Source organism: Salvelinus fontinalis, chromosome 12 (genome assembly GCF_029448725.1).
Source record: "Salvelinus fontinalis isolate EN_2023a chromosome 12, ASM2944872v1, whole genome shotgun sequence".
NCBI lineage: Eukaryota > Metazoa > Chordata > Actinopteri > Salmoniformes > Salmonidae > Salvelinus > Salvelinus fontinalis.
In genome coordinates, this window is record NC_074676.1 from 47,722,464 (window position 1) to 47,736,367 (window position 13,904).

General features: G+C 45.6%; 1 pseudogene; it reads left to right on the plus strand.

Moving 5' to 3' along the window:
- The window catches only part of LOC129866572 (WD repeat-containing protein 18-like), a 110,154-nt pseudogene that overhangs the window by 55,603 nt on the left and 40,647 nt on the right, over positions 1 to 13,904 (plus strand).

The window sequence follows — 13,904 nt, forward strand, 5'->3', positions numbered from 1 at the left end:
CTGTGGCGAAGGTTCACCTTCCAGCAGGACAACGTCTCTAAGCACACAGCCAATACAACGCAGAAGTGGTTTCGGGACAAGTCTCTGAATGTCCTTGAATGGCCCAGCCAGAGTCTGGACTTGAACCGGATCGAACTACTGGAGAGATCTGAAAATAGCTGTGCAGCGATGCTCCCCATCCAACCTGACAGAGTTTGAGAGGATCTGCAGAGAAGAAGTTAAAGCTGTCATCAAGGCAAAGGGTGGCTAACCATGACTGCATGGCCATGCACGCCTCCAACTTGATCATCAAGTTTGCAGACGACACTAAAGTTGTAGGCTTGATCACCAACAACGACTAGACAGCCAATAGGGAGGAGGTGAGGGCACTCGGAGTGTGGTGTCAGGAAAACAACCTCTCACTAAAATTCAACAAAACAAAGGAGATGATCATGGACTTCAGGAAACAGCAGAGGGAGCACCCCCCTATCCACATCGACGGGACAGCAGTGGAGAAGGTTGAAAGGTTTAAGTTCCTCGGCATACACATCACGGACAAACTGAAATGGTCCACCCACACAGACAGTGTGGTAAAGAAGGCGCAACAGCGCCTCTTCAACCTCAGGAGGCTGAAGAAATTTAACAGATGCACAATAGAGAGCATCCTGTCGGGCTGTATCACTGCCTGGTTCGGCAACTGCACCGCCCACAACCGCACGGCTCTCCAGAGGGTGGTGCGGTCTTCCCAACGCATCACCGGGGGCAAACTACCTGCCCTCCAAGACACCTACAGCACCCGATGTCACAGGAAGGCCAAAAAGATAATCAAGGACAACAACCCCTGAGCCACTGCCTGTTCACACCGCTACCATCCAGAAGGTGAGGTCAGTACAGTTGCGTCAAAGCTGGGACCAAGAGACTGAAAAATAGCTTCTATCAAGGCCATCAGACTGTTAAACAGCCATCACTAACACAGAGAGGCTGCTGCCTACATACAGACTTGAAATCATTAGACACTCTGACAAATGGATCACTAGTCACTTTATTAATGCCACTTTAATAATGATGTAATAAATCATGTTTCTTAAATTACTCATCCCGTATGTATATCCTTTTACGGGGGCAGCCCGACACCGGTACACTTATGACAACATCCAGCTCAAAGTGCAGGGCGCGAAATTCAAAATCTATTTTTTTTAAATATTTAACTTTCACACATTAACAAGTCCAAGACACCAGATGAAAGGTGCACATCTTGTGAATCAAGCCAACATGTCCGATTTTTAAAATGTTTTACAGGGAAGACAAAATATGTAAATCTATTAGCTAACCACGTTAGCAAAAGACACAACTTTTCTAACTCCATCAGTTTCTTACTCCATCAGGTGTTATCACAAATTCGACCAAATAAAGATATAAATAGCCACTAACCAAGAAACAAATTCATCAGATGACAGTCTGATAACATATTTATTGTATAGCATATGTTTTGTTTGAAAAATTTGCATATTTCATGTATAAACCATAGTTTACATTTCAGCTACAATCCGAAATTGCACCGAAAGCAGCCATAATATTTAAAGACACCAACGTCAAATAGCTAATTACTCATCATAAAACATTTCTGAAAAATACATAGTCTGCAGCAATTGAAAGACAGGCATCTTGTGATTCCAAACAATATTTCCGATTTATTAAATGTTTTACAGCGAAACAAAATGTATCGCTATATTAGCGTAGCTACAATAGACAGACACAATTGGGCGCCCACGGCCAGTTCACATGCACGACAGATATATGAAATAACATCATAAAATGGGTCTTACTTTTGCTGATCTTTCATCAGAATGTTGAAGAAGGTGTCCTCTGTCCAGATGAGTCGTTGTTTTGATTCAGGATGGCAAATTTCCCTCTTCAATTAGCATTGGCACTAGCCGAGTGGCATAAATTTCTCCAACGTAAACACAGTCAGAGGACGGAACACGGCAAAACTCCCGAATAAAGTTTCAATAATCTGATTAAACTATATTGAAAAAACATACATTACAATTATATGGTCACATGTATCAAAAACATTTCGAGCCGGTGATGTTAGCCGTTCGTTACAAAGGCAAAACAGAAGTCAATCCCACTTCCTTCAGAGTACCGGAAGTGGACGGTCACGTCAAAGAAATAGTTTTTTTTCCACCACAGAACAAGATGAGCACAAAAATTTCTTCTCTGACATCCTCTTTACACCAATAGGAAGGCGTATAGAGTGTAAGTAGACTCCTAAGTGTCAAGACCATGTATAGGCATCAAGTTGAAAAGAGCATTGATTTCTGACATTTCACTTCCTGGTCAGGAAAAGTGCTGCAGAAGGACTTCTGTTTCACTCAGAGAAATAATTCCAACTGTTTTAGAAACTAGAAAGTGTTTTCTATCCAAAAAGAATAATAATATTCATATTGTACGAGCAAGATTTGAGTAGGAGGCCGTTTGAAATGGGCACGATTTCACTGGCTACTCAACACTTTGCCTTGCAGCCATAAGAAGATATACTGTATTTTATACCATCTTTTGCATCTCGTCTATGCCGATCGGTCATGGCCCATCCATATATTTATATGTACATATTCTTATTTCATCCCTTTACTTAGATTTGTGTGTGTTAGGTAGTTGTTGTGGAATTGTTAGATAACTTGTTAGATATTGCTGCACTGTCAGAACTAGAAGCACAAGCATTTTGCTACATTCGCAATAACATCTGCTAACCATGTGTATTTGACCAATAACATTTTATTTGACTTTGAAGAATTGCAAATATATAATATATTTTGATTTGTTTAAGTTTTTTTTTTTTGTTACTACATGATTCCATATGTGTTATTTCATAGTTGGTGTCTTCCCTATTATTTTTCAATGTAGAAAATAGTAAAAAATAAAATAAAAAATACTGCAATGAGTAGGTGTGTCCAGACTTTTGACTGGTACTATATTTGTTCAGATCCTTTACTCAGTACTTTGTTGAAGTACCTTTGTCAGCGATTACAGCCTTGGGTCTTTTTGGGTATGATGCTACAAGCTTGACATCTGTATTTGGGGGTTTCTTCCATTCTTCTCTGCAGATCCTCTCAAGCTCTGTCAGGTTGGATGGGGAGCATTGCTGCACAGCTATTTTCAGGTCTCTCCAGAGATGCTCGATCGGGTTCAAGTCCGGGCTCTGACTGGGCCACTCAAGAACATTGAGGCTTGTCGCTTTGTCTTTATGGGATATTGTGTGTAGATTGATGAGGGGGAAAAAAATCTGTAATACATTTTATAATAAGTCTGTAATGTAACAAAATATTAAATGGTCTAAATACTTTCTGAATGCACTGTAACCGTCAAACCCATTTTTAAATAGGCTGCCCTTCTATCCCTGCAGAATAGTAGCCTAGGCAATAGCCTACAGTGTCAGCCACAATGCACTTTTATGAAAACCCATGTGGTAGCCTACCGTTTGTAAAACAGACTATTTACTCTTAATCCCTGTCATTTGGTTGCATACATTTCTGTTAATGCATGTATTAATTACAGTAATTTACCATTCTCGAAATGGAAACATTGTTCACAACCTCTTACACTTGTGAGAAACAGCTTTTGGTTTATTCCATACCATCATTTACGCGCTCGGTGTGAGCAATGAGCATGTGTCTGATTTCTCTGTCCTGTTAATGTTGACAGAGCACACGCCCCTGAGCACACAGAAATAGACCTACCTGGCCTACTTCTCTCAAATGTCAAATGTAGGGAAGTGCCCGGCTGGGCTTCTCAGTAATTGTTTTATTCACCTCACACAGTAAGTCAACAATGTCAGTTTTCTTTAACATCCAATCAAATTATAGTAGTTCCTCACAGTTTTTTGAAATATCTGTCCTACACTCTCCCCCTCGATAATCAGCGTCGCTGAAAAATAGGCCGTTGACATGTTGCGTGTATTTATTTATATTTTAATGATTGGCAATTTCATCTTCATAGCTGTCTCTCTCCCCTTCATAGTTGTCAATTCATTCATTATCTTAGTCTACTTTCAGGAAAGGTAGGCCTAGGTGTTTTATACGTTTTAAGGAAAGGGTAAATATTTGCTCTTGTGTCTGACTTACACTGGTGGCTTTGAATTGAGGGTGCTTATACAATACAGGGATGTGCATGTGAGATGACCGATTCTGTCTATAGGCCTATATGTACATTCAGAAAGTTTCCTAAATTAGCCTGTCTGGACTCAATCTCTTTAATAACGCTACTGTCATGATTTAACATTTCGTAAAGAAACGACCTGATTTCAGTAGCTTAGGCTACCTTATTTCTCTCATCACGGCATCCTCTTTTTGAAGAACATGTCAATGCCACTGCCATCGAATGACCACAGGAAGGTTTGTGACGTTATGCAAATATTTTGGGGAAACAATGTTTTTTTTCACCCATCGTTTGATTAGTTTGAATTAGTTTGAATGGTTTTGTGCGTCGAAATAAGATCTGTATTAAAAAATATATATATGCAGAAAATCAAAGTGGCTTTGTCGGCGCTTCCCATGTTTTAATTTTTGCCATGGAAAAAGATATTACAATATCATCACAGCCCTATTCAAGTGACTGGCAGGGACTGTTTCATGGGGCTTTAACCCTAATTCTTACTGTAACTCATAGCGTCAATAAAATTTAATTTTGCCACTTGACTTGTTTGGTGCTTAATACACTACTTGACCATAAGAATGTGGACATCTGCTCGTCGAACATCTCATTCCAAAATCATGGGCGTTAATATGGAGTTGGTCTCCCCTTTGCTGCTATAACAGCCTCCACTCTTCTGGGAAGGCTTACTGTTTCTGTAAGATAAGTTGGATTAAGGAATAAAGACAGACACCAATGTTAAGTTCAATAGCCTTGTTAAGCATTGTACAAATCCCTACGCCTGGAGTCTGGGGAACAGTCCAACTAGTCGATTACCTATCAACTAGACTCCGTAACATCATCCTTTTCAATAGAAAGTGCAAACATAACGGCATAACATTGAGTTCTTAACAGTCAAGTCATAACAATTGAAAAGCATGACATTTTCTTTTTACTTCAGCTGTCATCTTCCTTTTTTATTTTTTTTAAATTATTTTTTAAATTAACAGACAACAAGTTAAGTCTCTTGCTTACAGAGTAAGCCTGTCCGGTGGCTTGCACAGCCGACCCACCCGTGAGTAAGTATTGGCTCTGACAGGGTAGGATTAGGGCCACGAGCTGGAGAGTTTGGTGGGGTAGAAGCTTCACCTTCAGTTGGCTCATGTCTCAATTCTGCACCCCTTACCCTTAGGCCTGGACTGTGATCCAGCTCATCTAGGTGAGTGTATGGCATGTTCTGGTTTGTCTGCTCTGCTACGCGCAGATCCACCCGATTGCGACGATAGAGGGAGCCACCAACATCCACCAGGTAAGAACGTGGTGCAACTCTCTGTAGGCATGTGCCCAGCCTCCAAAGTCCTGTGTGGTCTCCCGGCAGCGGTTTCATCCTTATAGTTTCACCCACCTCCAGCTCTGGTAGGTCTCGAGCAGTCCGGTCGTAGAAGCACTTAGCGAGCTGCTTTCTGTGACGCAGTTTGTCCGTGACGCCAACCATGACGCAGGGCTCAAGTAGCTTGTTAGCTACGGGGATAGTAGTCTTCAGACGTCTGGACAGAAGGCGTTGTGCTGGGCTGCTGTCCATGTTTTCGGTGGATGTGTTCCTCCACTGTAAGATCACTTTCCATGGGTCGTTGCTGTCGCGCAAGGCCCTGCTTAACAGGTTTTTTGCAATCTTGACAGCTGATTCTGCCTTGCCATTTGCTTTTGGGTGTCTTGGAGAGGAGGTCACGTGGTCAAACTCCCATTCTGAGGCGAAACGCTTGAACTGTGCAGTGAATTGTGGGCCATTGTCCGTGATTACCTTGTCAGGCTGACCTTGCCTTGCAAACTGCGCCTTGCAGCGCTTTATGACCGTCTCTGCAGACAAGTCAGGGAGCAGTTCAATTTCCCAAAAGTCAGAGTAATGATCAACGAGGAGAAGATAGTCCTTTTGTCTGTGGCTGAATAAGTCCATGCTGATGATTTGCCAGGCCCTTGTGGGCAGTTCGTGTGACATCATGGTTTCCTTTTGCTGTTCATGAGCGTACTCGTTGCATGTGGTACAGTTGCTGACAAAGTCTTTAATTTCTGCTTGCATGTTTGGCCAGTATAATGTTTCACGAGCCTGACGGTAGCATGCGTCACCTCCAACGTGACTGGAGTGTATGCGGGTAAGCATCTCTGGACGTAGTGATTTGGGAATAATGACCTTCTGACCTCTGAACAAGACGCCATTTTGCACACTGATCTCATCTCGAAAGGTCCAGTATTCTCTCACTGTGAAAGGTGTCTCCTCTTTCAGATATGGCCAACCTGCGAGAGCCATGGACTTCAGTGACTGTAGGTGTTCGTCCTTGTCAGTATGTTGCCTGATCTGGGCTAGGCGGTGATCTGTCACGTTTAAGTAGTCTGCCTGATTGATCTGTTGAACATCTTGTTGTTCCTGCTGTAGCGAACAGATGGCCTGCCGCTGATAGGCAGTGCCTCTACCTGTACATTGTGCTGTTGCCCTGCTCAGTGTGTCGCTGATGTACATCTCAGGTCCTGGCTTGTAAATGACCTTCAGGCTGTAGTTTTGCAGAGTCAGGAGCATACTTTGAAGCCTCTTGGGCGCGTTGAGGAGAGGTTTACTGAATATGGCAATGGTTTGTGGTTTGTGGTCAGTTTCAGCGGTGACCAGCTCTCGACCATATAAGTAGTGATGGAATCGCTGGCAGGAGAAGACGATGCTGAGGCACTCTTTCTCAATTTGTGCATAGTTTTGTTCGGTGGGGGTGAGCGCTCTCGAGGCAAACGCAACGGGCTGGCCTTCCTGCATAAGGCAGCATCCAAGTCCTCTTTGGCTAGAGTCGCTCTGGATTGTGACAGGCTTCGTGACGTCGTAGTAGCGCAACACTGGCATGGATGAAGCCAGAGATTTCTTGGGTAGCCAGTGCTTGGGTAGCCAGTGCCATGGTGTGTCTTTGTCCAGCAACCGGCGCAGAGGCTCACAGACTGCTGATAGGTGTGGCATGAACTTTGCAAGATAGTTTGCAAAGCCGATGAGACGCTGTACTCCTTTTGCATCAGACGGGTTTGGCATGTCGAGGATCGCTTGGACCTTGTCTGGGTCCGGCTTCAGGCCTTTTGCCGAGAGAATGTGGCCATGGAAGTGGACGTCTTTCACCTTGAACTGCAGCTTCTTCAGGCCAAGACGAAGCTTAACTGATCGGCAGCGCTCCATCAGTGCCAGGAGCTTCACATCGTGGTCGCGTTCTGCTTCTTCGTCTGTTTCACCACAGCCTACGATCAGGATATCATCGGCGATGGGTTCAATGCCCTTGAGCCCAGCCAGTAACTCGTGCTGCTTGCGTTGGTATACCTCAGGCGCCACTGAGACACCAAACGGGAGCTTGAGCCAGCGTTTCCGACCCCAGGGGGTCCAGAACGTAGTCATGAAGCTGCTTTCTTCGTCCAGCTTGCATTGAAGGAATGCCTCTCGGGCATCCACCAAGGTGAAAATCCTGGCCTTGGGAAGCTTATAGAGGACATCCTCTAGTGTCGGCATGATGTAGTGGGATCGTTTCAGTGCTTGGTTCAGATGCTTTGGGTCGATGCAGACCCTCTGCTTCTCTGGCTTTTTCACTATGACCATATTGCTGATCCAGTCAGTTGGTTCAGTCACAGATGTCATGTGGCCATCGGCCTCATACTTGTCCAGCTGGGCCTTCACAGCCACTTTCATTGCAATGGGCACATTGCGAGGAGCACACTGGACTGGAGTAATGCTCTCATCCACTTCAAAGTGTACCTCCCCAGGCACTGATTTAACGGGCATGGTGAATACATCGTCATATCTGCTGAGTAGTTATTCTTTGGACAGGGGTCCATGCTGGACATGATCCACAATGTGCAGGTCATTTGGTACAGTGAACTGCATCAGTCCCAGGCGTTCGCATGTAGAGCCTGAGAGGAGAGGATTTTGACTGGTTTTCACAATCTCGAACTCCAGCTTGTGTTTGCGTCCCCAAATAACACATTCGGTCTCAAAGGTGCCCATAGAGCTCATTAGTTCTCCTGAGTACAGCTTTAGTCTAGTATCGCTAGGAAATAGATGTGTGTCAGGTGCCAGATTGATTTTGTCTTTGTAGCTCATTACGTTGCATGTAGCACCCGAATCCAGTTGACATTGTTGTTGCTTGTTGTGTAATCGTAGTGTCACAAACCATTTCTTCCCTCTTGAGTGTACAGCCCCAATGGATTCATGCATGTAAATGTCACTTTCACTGTTCAGCTCTGAACATTGAGTAACACAGTGAATCTTGCCCTCACTCACCCTTCTTTTGCTTTTGAGACACACTTTTGCAAAGTGATTATTAGTTCCACAAGCTCTGCATGGTTTTCCATAGGCCGGGCAGTGCTCTTTGCCACGTGTGTGTGTATTCCCACAGTATTTACATGCTACGGGGCTCTCTGTGTTCACCGTTCGTGGTGAATTACTCTGCCTCGATTGGTTTTGTCTGAATGTCTGCCTAGCAACAGCGTGAACAGTATCAACGTCGGAGCGTGGGGTTTCCATTGCTCTCATTCTCATGTCAGTGACTTCAGCAGTGCGGCACATTTCGATGGCAGTTACTAATGTTAAGCCTCTCTCTCTCAGTAGACGCCGGCGCGTATTCTCATTTGCAATTCCCAGTACTATTTTGTCATGAATCAGTTCATCTTTCAATCCCCCGTATTCACAAGTGGCGGATTTCTCTCTCAAACGGGTTACAAAGTTATGTACTGACTCACCCTCTTCCTGTTTGCAGCTTCCGAAAACGAACCGCTCGTAAATTACGTTTCGGGCGGGTTTGAAGTAATTCTCCAATGCATCCAATATAGCCTTTGCATCACACTGTTGTCGTGCCGTGAGGGTGAGATTGTGCCGGTAGATATGCCTGCATTCGCTGCCCATTAAACTCCTCAGAGTTGCCGCTTGTACCTCGTTGGGTTTCTCATGTAGACCGGTCGCCAGCGCATAGTCCTCGAATTCATCCCTGAAGTTGTCCCAATTAGTATTCCAGTCCCCTGTGAGAACCATGTGATTTGGTGGCGGAATGTTCGCTGCCATAGCAATGGAATAGGAGATTTCTTTGCCTTCAGTCATGGAGGTAGGTAGTGATGCTAGCTAGCCAGCTAACAACGAGTTGATCAGTGTTGTGAGTAGGAAACGGCTTGTGTTCGCATATGGAACGTAACTGCGCCTATACTGTACTTAGCTACAAAAATAACAAACGTGTGTTTTCCGAGCCACTTCTGATACCATGTTTCTGTAAGATAAGTTGGATTAAGGAATAAAGACAGACACCAATGTTAAGTTCAATAGCCTTGTTAAGCATTGTACAAATCCCTACGCCTGGAGTCTGGGGAACAGCCCAACTAGTCGATTACCTATCAACTAGACTCCGTAACACTTACCACTAGATGTTGGAACATTGCTGCGGGGACTTGCTTCCATTCAGCCACAAGAGCATTAGTGAGGTTGGGCACTGATATTGGGCGATTAGGCCTGGCTTGCAGTCGGCGTTACAATTCATCCCAAAGGTCTTCGATGGGGTTGAGGTCAGTGCTCTGTGCCAGCCAGTCAAGTTCTTCCACACCAATCTCGACAAACCATTTCTGTATGGACCTCACTTTGTGCACGGGTGCATTGTCATGCCAAAACAGGAAATGGCCATCCACAAAGTTGGAAGTACAGAATTGTTGAACATTTCACAATAACAGGACTTACAGTTGACCGGGACAGCTCTAGCAGGGCAGAAATTTGACAAACTGACTTGTTGGAAAGGTGGCTGGCATCCTATGACGGTGCCACGTTGAAAGTCACTGAGCTCTTCAGTAATACCATTCTACTGCCAATGTTTGTCTATGGAGATTGCATGGCTGTGTGCTCGGTTTTATACACATCAGCAACGGGTGTGGCTGAAATAGTCGAATCCACTAATTTGAAGGGGTGTCCAAATACTTTTGTATATATAGTGTATATCCCTGTTTTGGTACCATACCTGGAATGTGCATACATGGTAATTAGGTTGTCTGTAATGTGTGAACAGAAGCAAGATAACAATGCTGAAACTCTGCTGTAAGAAAACAGGTTCTCTACACTCACATTAACATCTGCTAACCATGTGTATGTGACAAATACATTTGATGTGATTTTGATTTGATTTGAAATGCTAGGTTTTTTTCTTCCAGCAATGGCTTTTGTCCTCCCTTGTGATGTAACTGGACTAAAGCCTAGAGACGCATGTCATTTGTAAGGAAACTAACAATAGCATTTAAGAAATCAGGAGAAAGTATCAGATCAGAACTGGAGAAATAAAACATCTGATATAACGCACTTGCTGAATTTGAGATTTTGTGTGACTCTAGATTACATCCATTATTTACTTGGTAAATAATGGAAAAGCTTAGACAAATGTTGATCCCCAAACATGATGTTTGAGAAACCTATTTTATTAAGTGGTGATCTACCTTTCCACTCAACCCTCCACAGGAAGCTAGTGACCTGTCTGTCTGTGTCTATGGACGGCACTCTCCTCCTCTCGGGCTCCCACGACGAGACCATACGACTGGGACATCCAAAGCAAGCAGAGCATCCGTAGCATCAACCACAAAGGTAAGCTTGAATGACCCCTCGTCTCAACAAACCCTTGTCTCACCTCAGTGGTCCAAACCCATCTCTTCAGTTCAGCCGTTGAGACATTGATTTCTCCCCAAACACCCTGAGTCATACATCACCTAATCTGCCGAGACTGAATGGGATGCATGAGATAACGAGCTGCAGTAGTTCCAGTCTTTGGGTTTTCGTCACTCGTTATATAGACTTTTCAGGATTGGGTGAATGCGGTGCTTAAACGAGTCACAAACCCGGATCCGGGATCCCCCCCATCAAAAAAGCTGACTAGCATAGCCTAGCCTAAACCCACAGGGATATCATATAATAAAATGTTAATGAAATCACAAGTCCAAGACACCAAATTAAAGATACACATCTTGTGAATCCAGACATCATTTCTGATTTTTAAAATGTTTTACAGGGAAGACACAATATGTATTTCTATTAGCTAACCACCATAGCAAAAGACAACTTTTTTTCCCACCATTTTTTTCCTGCATAGGTAGCTATCACAAATTCGACCAAATAAAGATATAAATGGTCACTAACCAAGAAACAACTTCATCAGATGACAGTCTGATAACATATTTATTGTATAGCATATGTTTTGTTCGAAAAATGTGCATATTTCAGGTATAAATCCTAGTTTTACATTGCAGCCACCATCCCAACTCTCACCAAAGCAACTAGAATAACTACAGAGAGCAATGTGAATGACCTAAATACTCATCATAAAACATTTATGAAAAATACACCGCGTACAGCAAATGAAAGACAAAGATCTTGTTAATCCAGCCAATATTTCAGATTCTTTAAGTGTTTTACAGCGAAAACACAATTTAGCATTATATTAGCTTACTACAATAGCCAACCACACAGCAGCATTGATTCATGCACGTTAGCGATAGCGAATAAACCAGCAAAAGATATTACATTTTTCACTAACCTTCTCAAAATGTCACGCCCTGGCCTTATTATTCTTTGTTTTCTTTATTATTTTAGTTAGGTCAGGGTGTGACATGGGTAATGTTTATGTTTTGTTGGTTTTGGGTGTTTATTTGGTAAAGGGGTTATGGGGTGTAGTAGATGGTTTTGTGTTGAGTGTATATGTCTAGCGTTGTCTATGTTGGTTAGTTATCTAGGAGAGTCTATGGTTACCTGAATGAGTTCCCAATTAGAGACAGCTGATTTCGGTTGTCTCTGATTGGGAGCCTTATTTAGGGTAGCCATAGGCTCTCATTGGTTGTGGGTAATTGTCTATGTAAGAACGTTAGTAGCCTGTATGTTTGTGCACAACGTTTGTAGCTTCACGGTCGTTTTGTTGTTTTGTTAGTTTGTATAGAGTTTTGTGTCGTGTTCATCTTCGTGTTGTTAAATAAAAGAAGATGGCTTATTTTCCAACTGCTGCATTTTGGTCCGTAAATCCCCCACACGATCGTGACAGAATTACCCACCATAGGACCAAGCGGCATGACCAGCGGCAACAGGAGCAATATAAGGATTTATGGACATGGGAGGAAATTTTAGACCGGGAGGTACCAGGAGAATATAACCGCCCCAAAGCTGAGCTGGAGGCAGCGAAAGCAGAGAGGCGGCGATATGAGGAGCTAGCTCGGAGGCAGGAAAAGGAACCTACAAAGGATCTGGGTTACACTACGTGGGAGGAGATCGACAGGTGGGCGATCAACCCAGGGAGAGTGCCGGAGCCCGCCTGGGATTCTCTGGCGCAGTGCGAGGAGGGATACCGGCGAATGGAGGCAGCACGACGAAGCGGTAGGAAGCCTGTGGGAAAACCCAAAAAATTTCTTTGGGGGGGGCTTAAAGGGAGAGTGGCGAAGTCAGGTAGGAAACCTGCGCCTACTCCCTGTAATTACCGTGGAGAGCGAGAGTACGGGCAGACACCGTGTTACGCAGTAGAGCGCACGGTGTCTCCTGTACGTGTGCATAGCCCGGTGCGGGTTATTCCACCTTCCCGCACTGGCAGGGCTAGATTGAGTATTGAGCCGGATGTCATGAAGCCGGCCCTACATATCTGGCCACCAGTGCGTCTCCTCGGGCCGGTTTACATGGCACCAGCCTTACGCATGGTGTCCCCGGTTCGCCTACATAGCCCGGTGCGGGTTATTCCACCTCCCCGCACTGGTCGGGCAACGGGGAGCATTCAACCAGGTAAGGTTGGTCAGGCTCAATGCTCAAGGGAGCCAATACGCCTGCACGGTCCGGTATTTCCGGCGCCACCTCCCCGCCCCAGTTCAGTGCCACCAGTGCCTACACCACGTAACAGGCTTCCAGTGTGTCTCCAGAGCCCTGTTCCTCCTCCACGCACTCGTCCTATGGTGCGTGTCTCCAGCCCGGTATCACCAATTCCGGCACCACGCACTAAGCCTTTTGTGCGTCTCCAGAGTCCTGTGCATCCTGTTGCTGCTCCCCGCATTAGCCCTGAGATGCGTGTCCCCAGTCCGGTACCACCAGTTCCGGCCCCACGCACTAGGCCTAATGTGCGTCCCCAGGGTCCAGTATGCCCTGTTCCTGCTCCCCGCACTAGCCCTGAGATGCGTGTCCCCAGCCCGGTGCCACCAGTCCCGGCACCACGCACCAGGCCTACAGTGCGCCTCAGTCGGCAGGAGTCTGCCGTCTGCACAGCGATGACTGAACTGCTCGTCTCCCCAGCGCCATCTGAGCCATCCGTCTCCCCAGCGCCATCTGAGCCATCCGTCTCCCCAGCGCCATCTGAGCCATCCGTCTGCAATGAGCCTGCAAAGCCGCCCGTCTGCCATGAGCCTGCAAAGCCGCCCGTCTGCCATGAGCCCACTGAGCCGTCCGCCAGACAGGAGCCGCTAGAGCCGCCAGCCAGACAGGAGCCGCTAGAGCCGTCCGTCAGACAGGATCTGCCAGAGCCGCCAACCAGACAGGATCTGCCAGAGCCGCCAACCAGACAGGATCTGCCAGAGCCGCCAACCAGACAGGAGCAGCCAGATCAGTCAGCCAGCCATGAGCAGCCAGATCCGTCAGCTAGCCATGAGCAGCCAGATCCGTCAGCTAGCCATGAGCAGCCAGATCCGTCAGCTAGCCATGAGCAGCCAGATCCGTCAGCTAGCCATGAGCAGCCAGATCCGTCAGCTAGCCATGAGCAGCCAGATCCGTCAGCTAGCCATGAGCAGCCAGATCCGTCAGC